At 42.9% G+C, this 17,894-nt stretch overlaps 1 protein-coding gene across 6 annotated transcripts in view; it reads right to left on the reverse strand.

The window, feature by feature from the left end:
* The window catches only part of LOC139279817 (homeobox-containing protein 1-like), a 61,525-nt gene that overhangs the window by 32,630 nt on the left and 11,001 nt on the right, over window positions 1-17,894 (reverse strand). Inside the window, exon 2 of one of the 6 annotated variants that reach the window (XM_070899060.1) lies at window positions 4,710-4,799. The exons of the other annotated variants lie outside the window; for them this stretch is intronic. The gene's annotated coding sequence lies outside the window, so the exon portion shown is untranslated. The remainder of the gene's footprint in view (window positions 1-4,709; window positions 4,800-17,894) is intronic. 6 annotated transcript variants of the gene reach the window in all.

The following is a 17,894-nucleotide window of genomic DNA, read 5'->3' on the forward strand; positions in this document are numbered from 1 at the left end:
TGTCCACTCGCAGAGAGACCCCAAGCACACAAGCGAGTATGGAGGACACAGTTCCTCCTGACTCAGAAGTAGATGCTGAGGCTACTGCTTCCACTCCGTTACCTCCACCATGGCAGGAAGTCTTGCCGTCCCACTCTGCACGACGTCTTGGTGTCAGTTTGCGAAGACAAAAACGGGCAGGTGGGGTGCGAACACGGGGTTGGACAGGATCTGGAGGGAAACGTGGCTGCAGGTAGGGAGAGGGTAGTGCTTCTCAATAGTTCACTTGTTTCAAAAATGTTCACTTGTTATTATCACTTTATTATTCTCGTTATTGTTACTAAATTGGGCATTTGTATTCAATACTTAAATGTTCACTTGTTATCATTACTTAACTGTTCACTTTCCATTCTTTCGGAAATAGTCACTTGTTATCATGACTGAAATGGTCACTTGTTATCATGACTGAAATGGTCAATTGTTAGCATGACTGAAATGGTCACTTGTTATCATGACTGAAATGGTCACTTGTTATCATCAATGAAATGGTCAATTGTTAGCATGACTGAAATGGTCACTTGTTATCATGACTGAAATGGTCACTTGTTATCATCAATGAAATAGTCAATTGTTATCATCACTGAAATGGTCACTTGTTATCATGATTGAAATGGTCACTTGTTCTTTAAAACTTAAATGTTCAATTTCTTCTTTTTCTAATGTTTTGGGGATTTTGAAGGAAGGGTGGGTTGGTGCGGGGGTGGGGGGTTGGAGGAAGGGTGTTGTTTTTTTTTAAAAAGTGTTACTTAATAAAGAAAAAAAATTTCTACAACTTTTGTACCTTCTCTCTTAGTTACTTACAACGTACAGTTTTTCATGCATATTTGTTTGTTTATTCTGTTTCCTCACGGAAATGAAACTTTTGATTAACCGTAACTGTAATTGAACGTTTGAATATCAACAATAATAGTTCATGCGAAGTGTTCATTATTGAGCTGCTGACGTAAAAGCTTAGCGGCCGTGTAACTGCCACTGGCTACTGGTCTTCGGGAAAGGTGTGGTGGTGCCAGTGTTAGATCGCCATGCTGATTAAGCTCCCCTATGTCCTCTCCCGCCTGTTCCTCCTCTTCATCCTCGCTGGCTGCCTCTTCTGTCTCATCTCCTTCTGGAGGTGGACCTACAGCATGATCTGGCATTATTTGTCCTCTCTTTATAGCTAGGTTATGCAGCATGCAACACACCACAATAAACTCTGCTACCTGATCAGGGTGGTACTGGAGGCTGTCTTCAGAATGATCCAGGCATCTGAAGTGCTACTTTAGGACTCCAATTGTCTTTTCAACGATGTTGCGAGTTGCTATGTGACTTTCATTATACCGTTTCTGTGCTTCAGTGACAGGATTACGCAGAGGGGTCATGAGCCAACTTCCAAGGCCGTATCCTTTATCCCCCAGCGTCCAACCGTGACCTTCTGGCTGATTGGCAAACAGGTCAAGGATAGCACTTTCACGTAAGATGTGCGCATCATGGATGCTGCCAGGAAATGTAGCATTTATTGTCATAATTGTTTGATTGTGGTCGACAACAAGCTGCACATTTGGTGAGTGGAACCCCTTTCTGTTACGAAACACCTCTGCGTTCTTTAAGGGTACTTTCAGGGCAATGTGTGTGCAGTCTATTACTCCCTGCACCTTGGGGAAGTCTGCTATTCGAGAAACCCAAAGCCCTCTCGGTCTGTGCCTCCCTGGCCATTGGGAAGCTTATGATGTCCATCCTGCGAGCGTAAAGGGCTTCAGTCACCTGTCGAATGCAGCAGTATGTAGCGTGCTGAGAGATATGGCAGATGTCGCCAGCTGAAGCCTGAAAAGATCCCGATGCGTAAAAGGCTAGGGCAGCAGTAACCTTCACCTCAACGGATATTGCGGTTCTGATGATGCTGGAAGGCTGCAGATCATCCTTGACGAGTTGACATATCTCATTGATGACCTCCTTCTGGAATCGCAGCCTCCTCAGACAAGCATTTTCAGACAAGTTCAGGTAGGATTGCTTTTCCAAGTACCTTCGTTGGCTGTACAGTCTCCTCCTCTGTCTTCGTCTCCGTCTACGCATTACTGTGCCACCTCTTCGATTGATCCTTTCAGTAACCAGTGTGTGAGCAGTTGCAATTAAAGGCAGGGAAAGCATGGGCCCCATCACTATCGATAATTACTTTCACTAATTTTAATAATCTCTCTACTCTCCAATCACAGTAGTCTGCCCTCTCTGTACTCTCTAAGCTGTATAAGTTTGATAGGCCCCAACAATATCAGTAAATAACTTCACTATGTAAAAGCTATTTACAAAATTATTCCAATATATGAGCTCTATTTAGCATAAATAAGTTGATGATACCTATTTATATTCCCTGTCCCAAATTTCAGAGTACAATTTTCTTCAATTTTACTCTCTAAATGACTCACAACTAATCCTCCACCCTTCCTCTGAAGTTAAAAATGGCGTCCGTAGTGCCCATTTCCTTCTCTTAGGCCCTGAAAAAGCAACTATTTTTCAGCACTCTTTTGGGCCTTGCATCGGCCCAGCGAAGTGCATGCTAGGTGCCGAAACTTGGGATGGGCCTTGTGTGGGCGATCATCTCGGCGATCAAAGTGGAAACTTAGACACCAGTTTTTCTGGTGATGTTTTGGGCCTAGTTTCCACTTTTTGCTCAAAATGGTCGATAGAGGTCAGTTATGGATGATAGATGGGCCATAGATGGGCGATGTGAAGTGGAAAGTCTAGCCCCATGTGTCTTTGTGAATACTGTATTGCTACAGTAACATGCTGTGTGACAACGATAGCACATGTTAACTTAGTGAATTTCTTGCCAGCCTCAGATCTGCTCTCATAAAACATTCCTTTTGTTAACCTTTGCTGTCATTTTTTTTTTTACATTGAATAGGACAAGAATTGATTTCAAGAATATACAAACACAGAATACTTATCATTAACTGTATTCTCTTAACAAGCTACCAAGTTGTAAATTTGTCATAGACTGTGCTTCTTAGCTGTTCAAACAGTTTCACAATTTTAGGCCTGTGGTTTTCAAACTGGAATCTGCAAAAGGCTGCCAGGAAGTCCCGGGGTTATTACTCCTAAAGGTGTGAAGGTGGAGTGAGAGATGAGGCAGTGACAGAGGGAGGGAACAAATAGGAACAGTGCCTCAAATGAACCCTCTGAAATATATCAAAGGCTGGTGGAGAGAGTCTAGCAATGGGCATCATCATTGAGCTGATGGTGGATTTTGAGAAGTGTTTGAAGGACTCCCCATCATTCAGATCGGCCACTGTATCAGTTGATTTATTTCCATGGCTTGCACCATAATATTAGGTCTTTCAGGATGAGACGCACCAGACATACAGCAACACAATTCTCTCTTTATGATACCCCTGTTTGATACAATCCAATCCCTTGAACTTAAGCTGGCAGACTCTGATAAAATGCATAAATAAAGTGATCACAGATCTGCTCCTTGAAGTCTTGAAAGCTGTCAAATTACTGCACTTTCAGCATCATCATACTGGAATTGCGCTAGTTTTAATTCAGTGTTCTTTATTACGGGGATAATCCTTGGAAGTTACAGTTCAAACAAGCACAACACAGTGGTGCTGATTGTACACGTTTATTTAATACTTCTGTAAATAAACAGCAGTAGCAATAAAACATCTCATTACAAGGGGATGCCAGGTTGCAGGTCACAATACATTCCATTGCATCCTTTTGTAAATTTCAGGACAAGCAATGCATCAATATTTGTAGGGGGTCCGCCCTAGTTTTAGTTTCCTCTTTGAGTGGAAATATCCTCTGCATCCACCTTGTCGAGCCCCCTCATTATCATAAGTTTCAATAAGATCACCTCTCATTCTTCTGAACAATGTGTATAGGCCCAACCTACTCAACCTATCCTCATAAGTCAACCCCCTCATCTCTGAAATCAACCTAGTGAACCTTCTCTGAACAGCCTCCAATGCAAGTATATCCTTCCTTAAATACAGAGACCAAAACTGTACGCAGTACTCTAGGTGTGGCCTCACCAATACCCTGTACAGTTGTAGCAGGACTTCTCTGCTTTTATACTCAATCCCCCTTGCAATAAAGGCCAACATTCCATTTGCCTTCCTGATTACTTGCTGTAGCTGCGTATTAACTTTTTGTGTTTCATGAACAAGGACCCCCAGGTCCCTCTGTACTGCAGCAATTTGCAATTTTTCTCCATTTAAATTATAATTTGCTTTTCTATTATTTCTGCCAAAGTGGATAACCTCATGAGGGAGAAGTGAATAGTGGGCTATGCTGATAGAGTTAGATGAGTAAAGATGGCTGGAGGCGCAGATGGAGCATAAACGGCAGCATGGACTGGTTGGGCCGAATAGATTCTGCGCTCTATATTCTATGTAATCCTAATGACTACTTAGGTAAGACTGTTGTGTGTTAATATTTAAAAGCTGGTCCCATATATGTAGCAAATTCTGGAACACCAAATAATTTTAATCTTACCATGATTAATGATTTTATTTCTTAACGCACAAAACAACATTCCACATAGGATGAATGCAGATTGCCATGCTGGTTTTGAAAATCCCCCAACAATAGCATGAGAGGATAGAGAATTGCTGAATGTCATATTGCTTCGCAACTTAGTACTGAGATTTCCTCATGAAACTCTAATGAACCACTGGGAGTGTGGTACTCACAAAATTATTTGCATTCTGTTCTTGGCTCAGTGCAGGAATTCTAGAGTTGGCTTCCAGTGTCGTGCCGTGTCATCGCTGGGTGCTGGAACTCTGAAAATAAGCAACAAATCTTGCGATGGCCATATTCAACTCTAAACCATTTGTGACATTATAAATTACTCACTCAGGGAAGCTTAAATTTATTTTTTAATTAAGAAACTGGCAGATGGTCTCCCTCAGTGGCTCAGTGAGTTTATTCAGTGAGTAGCTAAGCCATATGAACCAGAACAGTCCAAGGTCAGGCAGTGAAGTGGTACGGGAGCTACAGTTGACCATAGCATTTTCTGTGCGGCGGAATAAGGGGCTGCCCATTTAAAACTGAGATGAGGAGAAATTTCTCCTCTCAGAGGGTTGTATGTCTATGGAATTCTTTGCCCCAGAGAGCTGTGGAGGCATTGAATATATTTAAGGCAGAGATAGACAGATTTATGAGCGATAAGGGAGTAAAGGGATATGGGGAGCGGACAGGGGAGTGGAGCTGAGTCCATGGTCAGATCAGCCATGATCTTATTGAATAGCGGAGCAAGCTCAAGGGGCCAAATAGCCTAATCCTGCTCCTATTTCTTATGTTCTTCTTATATATCCTTCCTTAAATATGGAGACCAAAACTGTACGCAATACTCCAGGTGTGGTCTTACCAACACCCTGTACAGTTGGAGCTGGACTTCCCCACTTTTATACTCCATCCCCTTTGCAATAAAGGCCAGCATTTCATTTGCCTTCCTGACTACTTGCTGTACCTCCAAGCTAACGTTTTGTGTTTCATGCACAAGCCCCCTCAGATCCCTCTGTACTACAGCATTTTGTAATTGCTCCCCATTTAAATAATAATTTGCTTTATTTTTCCTACCAAAGTGGATAACCTCACATTTTCCCACACTATAGTCCAGAACCAGGGGACACAGTCTAAGGATAAGGGGGAAGCCATTTAGGACCGAGATGAGGAGGAATTTCTTCACCCAGAGAGTGGTGAACCTGTGGAATTCTCTACCACAGAAAGTTGTTGAGGCCAATTCACTAAATAAATTCAAAAGGAGTTAGATGAAGTCCTTACTACTAGGGGAATCAAGGGGTATGGTGAGAAAGCAGGAATGGGGTACTGAAGTTGCATGTTCAGCCATGAACTCATTGAATGGCGGTGCAGGCTAGAAGGGCCGAATGGCCTACTCCTGCACCTATTTTCTATGTTTCTATGTTTCTATCTGCCAAATTTTTGCTCACTCACTGAGCCTATCTATATCTCTTTATAGATTCTTTGCATCATCCTCACAATTTTCTTTACCACCCATCTTTATATCATCAATAAATTTGGCTACATTAAACTCAGTCCCTTCATCCAAGTCATTAATATAAATTGTAAATAGTGGAGTCCCCAGCACTGATCCCTGTGGCACCCCACTAGTTACAGTTTTCCAACTGAAAATGACCCATTTATCCTGACTCTCTGTTTTCTGTTAGTTAGCCAATTCTCTATCCACGTTAATATATTACCCCCAAACCCATGAGCTCTTCTCTTGTGTAGTAACCTTTTGTGTGGCACCTTACAGAATGCCTTCTGGAAATCCAAATATACAACATCAACTGGTTCTCCTTTATCTACTCTGCTCGTTACACCCCCAAAGAACTCCAGCAAATTTGTCAAACATGATTTCCCTTTCATAAAACCATGCTGAGTCTGCTTGACTGCATTATGATTTTCCAAATGTCCTGCTACTACTTCCTTAATGATGGACTCCAGCATTTTCCCAATGACAGAAGTTAGGCAAACTGGTCTATAGTTTCCTGCTTTCAGTCTCCCTCCTTTCTTAAATAGAGATGTTACATTTGCGGTTTTCCAGGTCCGCTGGGACCTCTTCAGAATTCAGGAAAATTTGGTAGATTACAACCAATGCATCCACTATCTCTGCAGCCACTTCTTTTACGACCCTAGGATGCATGCCATCAGGTCCAGGGGACTTGTCCATCTTTAGTTCCATTAGTTTGCCTAGTACTTCATCTGTAGTGATAGTGATTGTTTTAAGTTCCCCCCGCAATAGCTCCTTGATTATCAATTATTGGGATGTTTTTAGTGTACTCTACCGTGAAGACCGATACAAAATATTTGTTCAAAGTCTCTGCCATTTCCCTGTTTCCCATTATTAATTCTCCAGTCCCATTCTCTAACTTTAGCTACAGTATCCTTTTTATATACCTGTAGAAGCTCTTACTGTCTGTTTTTATATTTCTTGCTAGTTTACTCTCATATGCTATCTTCTACCTTTATCATTTTTTAGTCATCCTTTGCTGGTTTCTAAAAATGTCCCAATCCTCTGGCCTTCACAACATTGTATGCCTTTGTTTTCAAATTGATACCTTCCTTTACTTCCTTAGTTAGCCAGGGATGGTTCTCCCTTCTCTTGGCATCTTTATTTCTCATTGGAATAAATCTTTGTTGAGATTGAAATATCTCCTTAAATGTTTGCCACTGCGTTTCTACAGTCTTACCCTGTAATATATTTTCCCAGTCCACTTTAACCAACTCTGCCTTCATACCTTTGTAATTACCTTTATTTAAGTTCAGGACACTAGCTTGAGACCTAGCTTTCTCAACCTCAAACTGAATTTGAAATTCTAACATGTTATGATCACTCTTCCCAAGAGAATCCTTCACAAGATCATTAATTAATCCAGACTCGTTACACATTACCAGATGTGTAATGAGTCTGGTTGGTTCCACAAGAAACCATCCCGCATACACTCAATGAACTCTTCCTCAAGGTTACCATTGCCAATTTGATTTTTCCAATCAATATGAAGATTAAAATCGTCCATGATTATTGCTGTACCTTTTTAACAAGCCTTCATTATTTTTTGATTTATATTCTGTGCCACAGAGTGGCTACTGTTTGGGGGCCTGTAGACCATTCCCACCAGTGACTTATTTCCCCATTACTTCTTATCTCCACCCAAACTGATTCTATATCTTGATCTTCTGAACCAATATAATTTCTTACTACTGCACTGATCTCATCCTTTATTAACAGAGTTACCCCACCTCCTTTTCCTTTCTGCCTATCCTTAGGAAATAGCTAATACCCCAGAATATTTAGTTCCCAACTTTGGTCACCTTGCAACCACGTCTCTGTAATGGCAATCAGATCATACCCATTTGTTTCTATTTGTGATGTCAACTCATCTATCTTGTTACGAATGCTTCGTACGTTCAGATATAGAGCTTTTAATTTTATCTTATGTGTATATGTCTATCCCTACTTGTCCCACTTTGGTTATCATTACCCCTATCGCTACCCTGCACTTTTGCCTTCTCCTTTCTCTTTGACTTTTTAAATTTCTGCTTACTGGATCTTCACCTTCCCCCCCGGCACTATTTGGTTTAAAGCCCTATCTACAGCCCAAGTTATTTGATTCGCCAGTCTCGTGGCTCAGGTAGTAATCCAGAGATTATTACCCTTGTGGTTCTGCTTTTTAAATTTAATTCCTAGCAGAACCTCTTTCTTTGTTCCACTTATGTCATTAGTACCTGCGTGGACCATAACAACTGGATCTTCCCCCTCCCACTCCAAGTTCCTCTCCAGCCTGGAGGAAATGTCCTTAACCCTGGCACTGGGTCGGCAACATAGCCTTCGGAACTCATGCTCTCGGCTGCAGAGAACAGTATCTATTCCTCTAATGACACTGTCCCCTACCACTACAACATTTCATTTTATTCACCCACTTGAATGGCCCCCTGTACCATGGTGTTGTGGTCAGTTTGCTCATCCTCCCTGCAGTCCTTGCTCTCGTCCACACAGGGAGAAAAAATCTCATACCTGTTGGACAAGAGCAAGGGTTGAGGCTCCTCCATGACTATCCTCTGGGTCCCCATACCTGCCTCGCACCTTCCTGTCCCTGACCACGGACCAAATTTGAGTTAATTAATCTAATTGGTGTGACTGTCTCCTGAAAGACAGCATCCGGGTAACTCTCCCCCCTCTCTGATGTGTCGCAGTGTCTGCAGCTCGGACTCCAGCTCATCAAGATGGAACCGAAATCCCTCAAGCTGCAGACACTCGTCGCAGATGTGGTCGCCTTGGACCTCAATAGTGTCCACCAGTTCCCACATATAACAGCAGAAACACACCACCTGCCCTGCCATCTCTAATGTATTCAATTAGTTAAGATTTGAAGTTTTGAACGGTTTTGTTTATAATCCCAGCGTTGTGACGCGTCAGCGCGGCACGGCACATCCGCGTTACGTTGATGTTATCAGCGCTGATGACTTGGAGCGATGGCAGCTCCGACCACCCCCACTTCCACCCCTCTCCCAACACCAACATCACTCCGACCGGAAACTAGAAATAAAGTGCTGAAAATCGCCGGATTGCCGCCCCAGGAATTGGGGCGGACGGTGCACTTAAAAATCGGTGGGTGCGCCCCGTTTCGGGCAGAGGGCAATTTCAGCCTCTTATTTTCCCGGTAAAATGTAACTTCCCTATTTTTCTCACCAAAATGCAATACCTCACATTTTATCTGTGTTGAAATTCATTTGCCAATTATATACCCATGCTGCAAATTTATTATTGTCTTCTTGTAATTTCTTGCAGTCCTCCTCAATATTTACTATCTCACCACCCCCCTAATTTGATGTAATCCGCAAATTTAGAAATTATGCTTTTGATTCCAAAGTCCAAATCGTTAATATCATAGAATCGTTAGAATCATAGAAAGATTACAGCCTGTCAAGCTCTCTGCAAGAGCATCTCAGCTAGTCCCACTCCTCCCCCATTTCCCCGTAGCCCTGCAAAAAAAAAGTCATATAATTATCCAATTCCCTTTTGAAAGCCGTGATTGAGTCTGCCTCCACCACCCTTTCAGTCAATGCATTCCAGATCCCAACCACTCGCTGCGTAAAAACGTTTCATCTTATGTCGCCTTTGGTTCTTTTGCCAATCACCTTAAATCTGTGTCCTCTGGTTCGTGACCCTTCTGCCAATAGGAACAGTTTCTCCTCTAACTACTCTGTCCAGACCCCTCATGGTTTTTAACACCTGTATCAAATCTCCTCCCAATTTTCTCGCTCCAAGGAGAACAACCCCAGCTTCTCCAGTCTATCCATGTAACAGAAGTCCCTCATCCCTGGAATCATTCTTGTAAATCTTTTCTGCACCCTCTCTATGGCCTTCACATCCTTCCTAAAGTGCGGTGCCCAGAATCGGACAAAATACTCCAGTTGAGGCCGAAACAGTGTTTTATACAGGTTCATCATAATTTTCACGCTTTTGTACTTGATGGGCTAGATTTTCGGTTTTCAGCAAAAACGGTAGTTTTATGCCAAAATTACCATTTTCGCTGTGCTACCATTTTTAAGCCTAACTTTCAGCCTTTACGTCTGCGCCATCGGTAAAATCACCATTGCACGAGGATTCGCGGCACAAACCGCGAGTTTCAGCAACTTTAGTCCGGGGCTGATAGCACTGTGAGAGGCCTTGGGAGGGGGGAAAATAACATTTAAAAAAACATTCAAAAAACCCTTACCTGCTAAATCACTGAGAAATAATTAAAATATAAAAACTTTCACTTACCTTTTTGCAGCTCTTCATAGTTTGGCGCTGCTGGCAGGGCTGCACCGACAGGTTTGACCCTGTCGGTATTCTAGGCGTGGTGTATGGTTCCGGAGAGAGCCGAAAGTGCGACGGTAACGCAATTTGCATCGTTGCATGTTGGTGCACCTCACCCCGGCAGTACGTGGAAGCGCCGCCGCAAAGAGGTCATCGAGCATCCCGCCGACCAGGTTTTCGCCGCGGAGGGTCAAATCGCATCGAAAACCCAGTCACAAAGTCGGCGAAAATCCAGCCCTATTATTCATGAAGCCCAGGATTCCGTAAGCTTTATTATCTGCTTTCTCCACCTGTCCTGCCACCTTCAACGAGACTTGAGCACATATACCCCTTGGTCTCTGTGTTTATCCACCCCCTTTAGGATTGTACCCTTTAGTTTATATTCTTTCTTCAGAAATGTATCACTTCATACTTTTCTACATTAAATTTCATCTCTCTTCTGCCACTCTGAATTGCTATCCTTTACCCCTACTCTCTGTTTTTGTGTTTTGCAGCCAGCTCGCGTGTCCCCGCCTCCGCATGCTCTTAGTTATTAGCCTGTTATGTGTCACCTCTGTACTGAGTTAGTTGCTCTCAGCTGAGCAATACTAGGGGGCTACTATCTGCCTCAGTTTCACAGGATTAGGGAACAAGGGGGGAAAACTGCTGGGGTTTCTTCTGCTAACTACCATCCAGTGAAAACTGCTAGAGGTGTACAGTTGGACATAGCATGAGGATAGAATCTGGCTTGGCTGTGATGCCCCTTCCAATCAAATAGTCTACTGGCATTTGCTGTCTCAACTCAGGCATAAACAATAATCACTTAGTTGAGGTACCAGAGAACTGCTAGCACTCTCTGAACCTAGCAAGAGTCATTGCTTTCAGGGGAGAAAATTGTGGGGGACAGTTGAACAGGAGGTTAACCTAAGCCATTACTTGTAGCTACCTTGGCTTAAATAACCATAGCAGACAAAAGGCAGGTAACTATAGGCCGGTTAGTTTAACATCTGTAGTGGGGAAAATGCTTGAAGCTATCATTAAGGAAGAAATAGCGGGACATCTAGATAGGAATCAAGTAGACGCAACATGACTGGAATTTTTGAGGATATAACGAGCATGGTGGATAGAGGTGTACTGATGGATGTGGTGTATTTAGATTTCCAAAAGGCATTCGATAAGGTGCCACACAAAAGGATACTGCAGAAGATAAAGGTACGCGGAGTCAGAGGAAATGTACTAGCATGGATCGAGAATTGGCTGGCTACCAGAAAGCAGAGAGCCGGGATAAATGGGTCCTTTTCGGGTTGGAAATCGGTGGTTAGTGGTGTGCCACAGGGATTGGTGCTGGGACCACAACTGTTTACAATATACATAGATGACCTGGAAGAGGGGATAGAGTGTAGTGTAACAAAATTTGCAGATGACACAAAGATTAGTGGGAAAGCGGGTTGTGTCGAGGACACAGAGAGGCTGCAAAGAGATTTAGATAGGTTAAGCGAATGGGCTAAGGTTTGGCAGATGGAATACAATGTCGGAAAATGTGAGGTCATCCACCTTGGAAAAAAAAACAGTAAAAAGGGAATATTATTTGAATGGGGAGAAATTACAACATGCTGAGGTGCAGAGGGACCTGGGGGTCCTTGTGCATGAATCCCAAAAAGTTAGTTTGCAGGTGCAGCAGGTAATCAGGAAGGCGAATGGAATGTTGGCCTTCATTGTGAGAGGGATGGAGTACAAAAGCAGGGAGGTCCTGCTGCAACTGTATAGGGTATTGGTGAGGCCGCACCTGGAGTATTGCGTGCAGTTTTGGTCACCTTACTTAAGGAAGGATATACTAGCTTTGGAGGGGGTACAGAGACGATTCACTAGGCTGATTCCGGAGATGAGGGGGTTACCTTATGATGATAAATTGAGTAGACTGGGTCTTTACTCGTTGGAGTTCAGAAGGATGAGGGGTGATCTTATAGAAATATTTAAAATAATGAAAGGGATAGACAAGATAGAGGCAGAGAGGTTGCTTCCACTGGTCGGGGAGACGAGAACTAGGGGGCACAGCCTCAAAATACGGGGGAGCCAATTTAAAACCAAGTTGAGAAGGAATTTCTTCTCCCAGAGGATTGTGAATCTGTGGAATTCTCTGCCCAGAGAAGCAGTTGAAGCTAGCTCATTGAATGTATTCAACTCACAGATAGATAGATTTTTAACCAATAAGGGAATTAAGGGTTATGGGGAGCGGGCGGGTAAGTGGAGCTGAGTCCACGGCCAGATCAGCCATGATCTTGTTGAGTGGCGGAGTAGGCTCGAGGGGCTAGATGGCCTACTCCTGTTCCTAATTCTTATGTTCTTATGATCTAAAGTTCTTCACTCAGAGAGTTGTTGACGTGTGGGATTCCCTGCCGCAGAGAGTTGGTGGTGCCGGTTCATTGGATGTGTTTAGGAGGGAGTTGGATGTGGCCCTTGCGGCTGGGGGGATCGGGGGGTGTGGAGGGGGGGCAGGAGAGGGGTGCTGGGGGAATGATCGGCCGTGATCTTGTTGGATGGCGATGCAGGCTCGAGGGGCCAAATGGCCTACTCCAGCACCTATTTTCTATATACTAACCATGAGATCAGCTGAAAAACACTCACAGTAACAGCTAGGAGTGATGTAATGAAACAGATTATGTTGAAGATTAATTTCCCGTTTGAGAGTCTGTGCAACGTAAGCTGTAACACTGAGACATGAAACCTGACCTAATTCCAAACCAATCTAACTAACGCTGAATTACAATAGAAACTACAATGTTTTGTTACTGAAATCTACTATACCCAACAGCATGTATCAAAAACACAGCAGAAAACTCATTCTGACTTTGAGGGACTACAAGACTCAACGAAAGTAACTGGAAAATTGCTAGTTTAACTGTAACCTTCTGCCTCACCTTTACACAGACTTTTTAATGTCTAATCTGAACCAGCAAAGCAAACACATTATTTTCTTAAATACATGCGGAATTTTAGATTTGTTCTGCGATTGCATTAGAAAGTCACTCTGAGGCAACTTTAATTTTGGAGAAGACATGCTACTAATGAATCATTTACAGATGTTTGTCCATTTTAACTGTTGGTTTATCCTTAGAAGCTCCTACAGTCAGTGTTTAAATGTCATGTATATATTCCATAACAACAGAATAAGATTGTGCAACTTTTAATAAAAAATGTTAGAATGATATTTTCTGCATAATTAACTCCCTGAGAAAAATAACCCAAATATATCTCATTTTATGAATGGCTCATTTTATTATTTTCGCAGATACTCTGCCTCTTGTGATTATCTGTTACTGATGGCCACAGCTGTAATTCTTGATAATGTAAACAAGCCTAATTAACTGAACTGTAATATTAACCATTTAAACGCCTCTTAAAATGGATGTTTGTGTATTGTATAAAACAACAGATGCTGGGGAAGATGTTAAAGGTATTTAATCTCTGGGTTCAGTTCTTAGATTTGTCTTTGGTTTACAACAACGTAGTTCATTAAATTGTGTCAAGGGCCATAATCTAAACCAGTAGTTTTCCTGAGGGCCACTCTCTGGAATGCTAAAACAATCTGTATTCAGGAATAATGGGACGAAAGTCTGTGTCCACAATTCCTCCCGCTGTGTTCCTGATTTCAACTGTGTGGCAGTGCACAGACACCAGATGGCCCTTTCACTTGTGCTAATGATACCGGGATTTCCCACCCCTAGTAGCATTCCCTTGTCTTTTCTCACTGGAACACGAGGAGAGGGAATAGCACTGAATCCCGGGAACATAGGAACAGGAGTAGGGCCATTCAGCCCCTCAAGCCTATTCCACCATTCAATTAAGTCATGGCTAATCTGTAGCTGAACTCCATTTACCCGCCTTTGTTCCATATCCCTTGATATGTAACAAAAATCTAACAATCCCAGTCTTGGAAAAATTCAACTGACCCAGCCTCTTGCAGGAAGAGTGTTACAGATTGTCATTCCCCTTTGTGTGAAAAAAGGGTGAACCACTCCAGAATGACCAAGCTCTAAATTTAAGATTATGCCCCTTCTTCTGCATTCCCCAACCAGAGGCAATAGTCACTTTCTATCTACCCTATCGAATCCCTTCATCATTTTAAACACCTCGATTAGATCCCCCTCAAACAGCTAAACTCAAGGAAATACAAATCAAAGTTTATGCAACCTGTCCTCATAATTTAAACCCTTTAAACTCTGGTACCATTCAGGGGAATCTGCACTGTACCCACTCTAAGGCCACTACACCTTTCCTGATGTATAGTGCCCAAAACTGAATGCAATAATCCAGAGGGGATCTGACTAAAAGCTCTGTATGACTGAAGCATCACTTTCTATCTTTTGTATTCCAACCCCTTGAGATAAAGGCCAACATTCCATTAGTCTTGTTGATTACTTTTTGTAGCTGTGCACGACCCTATAGTTGGTGTACATTGACACCCGAATCCCTCTGCTCCTCCACAGCTCCTAGTCTCTCTCCATTCAAAACAATATTCTGATTTGTCTTTCTCAGATCCAAAGTACATGACTTCACACTTCCCTACATTGAACTCCATCTGCCACTCGCTTAGTCAATGCCCCTTGTAACCGCCTGCTCCCAGCAACATAACTTTAATTTAGTGTCATCTGCAACACCCCACAAATGACAGGCTGTGAAAAGAGACTCAAAGATATCAAACATCAGGTCTAGTGAGAGATACAGGTGACAGGACAGTGGGCTATAAATTGCTCTGCGGCTGACATGTACGAATGACATGTCATGGGAAACCTTAACAGCATTCACTAATCTGTATTTAGGAATAAAATATCCTGATTTACAATCTATTGACGAGGTGACTGGGCAGTGGTTGGTGGCTGCTAATTTAATGTTTTTGGATTAACTATAAACCATTAGATTTTGCAAGAATGAGTTGAGAATTGTAACCTGCTACTTGGTGTGTCAGCGAATGAACTGTACAATTAAATTAAAATATCTCCCCAATACCTACTGTGTACTCCAAGCCTTTCTAGTAAAAATCAGTGGCAAGCACTTTTAATGTAACACAAGCACTAACGTGAAAAAACCCAATGAACCTCAGTAAATCAGGTTTATGTATATGGCCTGGTTTTTTAAAATCACAATGATTTCAGGATATGTTTCTGTTTAATAGACTGAATGGAAATGAATTTTTAAAATGATGCCAGCAAATATGATTATTTCACAAAATGCTAGAAATAGGCAGCAGGTCAAACAGCATCTGAGAGAAAGGTAGGCTGTGACCCATTATCATAACAGAACCAGTTTCTTTTCAGATCCTGATTGATTTGCTGTGCATTTTTACAGTGTTTTCCATTTTCATTCTATTGCCAGTGTTCACAGTTTTCTTTTTACTTCTATCAATTATTGTATTTAGTTACACGAGACCTCACTATTACCCTGCACTTTCTATCTGCTACTGTGTCTGCAACAGTGTTGATAAAAATGAAGGTCTGGTTTGTACTTTTAATGCCTCTGAATCAAGTCTCACCCATTCAATGTAAAGTCCATGTAAAGTGTGTGAAATAGGCCTGCAGTCAAGCAGCCATTGGCGTGTAGTATCTCAGTAACCCAATGACTCACTTTCTGTCGATGACAAGAAACCCGATTTAAGTACAATCCTTAGGCGATTTTACCATTCAAGACCATTTCATGGTCCTCAACCTCTAACAGACTTATTGGTTTTATAGCTAGTGGCACAGAATACAAAAGCAAGGAGATAATGTTGAACTTGTACAAAATCTGAGTTAGGCTGCAGTAGAAGTATTGTGTCCAATTTTGATGAGTCGATTCCAGCAAAGGTATAAAAGCAACAGAAGAGTAGAAGTATAGATTCACTAGTTGAAGAGTTATTGTTATTAAGAGAACTTGAGAAGTTAGAACTTTTTCACTGTAGTCAAAATGGTTAACAGACTTTTTAAAAATTCATTCAAGGGATGTGGGCATTGCTGGTAAGACCAGTATTTATTGTCCATCCCGAGAGTATTTTATGAATAAGAATAAGATTATGAAAAATATTGCAATAAGGTATTGTTTCCATTGGTTGGCAAGATGGTAATAAAAGGACACAAATTTAAGAAAATCGCAAAAACATTTAAGGAGAGTTTGGAATGAGTACAGAGGATGGTTAGAATGTGGAATTCTTTGCTGCAAACCGTTATTGAAGAGGAGTCCGTAAATGCTTTAAAAAGGGTATCAGATAGCTTCTTTAAAAAGAGGAATATTAAAGGGTATGGAGAGTGAGTGAGAGAGTGGAATTAGATTAGGTCACTCGTGGAGAACAGTGGCACATACTCGATTTGTTAAATGGCCTGTTTCTGTGATTCATTCTATTGGGCCAAAGGTAACGAGGAAGAGCTACAATAATTAAAGCAGAGCAGGGCAAACCAGCAGCCAGAACTCTTTTGGGAGGAAACGAAAACATTAAATCGTGGCCCCCCGTCTGGGGGACGCACCAAACATTTACAAGGCTCTTTTTTGGGGGGTTTTTTGTATTTTTTTTTTGTGTTTTTTTAAAAGTTTTTTTTTGGGCACTAAAATCATATTTTTTCTCCAAGTGCCCCCTATAAAAGGGGAGGGGGACACTAAAAACACCAGCAATTAAAATAAATTAAACTTTAAAACATAAAATCAAATTAAAATTTGGTTGCCGGGCGTGATGATGCACTCCAGTCCCTCCGGTGCCCACCTCTCGCGGAAGGCCGCGAGCGTACCGGTGGACACCGCGTGCTCCATCTCCAAGGACACCCTGGCGCGGATGTACGCACGGAAGAGAGGCAGGCAGTCAGGTTGAACGACCCCCTCGACCGCCCGCTGCCTGGACCGGCTGATGACACCCTTGGCCTTGCCCAGGAGCAGTCCTACGAGGAGGCCCTCGGACCTACCCGCTCCCCTCCGCACAGGGTGCCCAAAGATCAGGAGTGTGGGACTGAAGTGCAGCCAGAATTTCAGGAGCAGCCCCTTTAAATAATAAAACAGGGGCTGCAACCTTGTGCATTCGATAAAAACATGGAACACGGACTCTTCCAGACCGCAGAAATTGCAAGCGGCCTGGGAGCCCGTGAACCGGCTTAAAAATTTATTGCACGGCACTGCTCCGTGCACCACCCTCCAGGCCAAGTCCCCGATAAATACTGGGAGGACTCCCGTGTAGAGTGCCCTCCATCGGGGACCCCCGCCTCCTCCGGACGGCAAGATGGTATGCCATGGCGTGTCCGGACGGCAGGCGAGGATGGCAAAATTGAGGGTGTGCAGGAGCAGCCCGTACAGGAAACCCCTCCGCGCGGAACTGAAAGGCACGGAGGGGATTTCCCCGAGGCAGTTCAAGTTGTGAGGCGCCGGCTCCCGAGGGAGGTTTCGGGGTTTGGCTCCGATGAGGAATACCAGCAGCCAGACCTAGAGTATTTTGACTACACCTGCAGAGACTAACGTGCCCACAAAGTCGGTAAACTGGTTGAGTGTACTTTCAGCTTAACCTGCAAGATCAATGGCAGACAATCGGTTATGTGAGGTCATGCAGGGCTGGCAGCTG

The sequence above is a fragment of the Pristiophorus japonicus genome, chromosome 14 (genome assembly GCF_044704955.1).
Source record: "Pristiophorus japonicus isolate sPriJap1 chromosome 14, sPriJap1.hap1, whole genome shotgun sequence".
NCBI classification, from domain to species: domain Eukaryota; kingdom Metazoa; phylum Chordata; class Chondrichthyes; family Pristiophoridae; genus Pristiophorus; species Pristiophorus japonicus.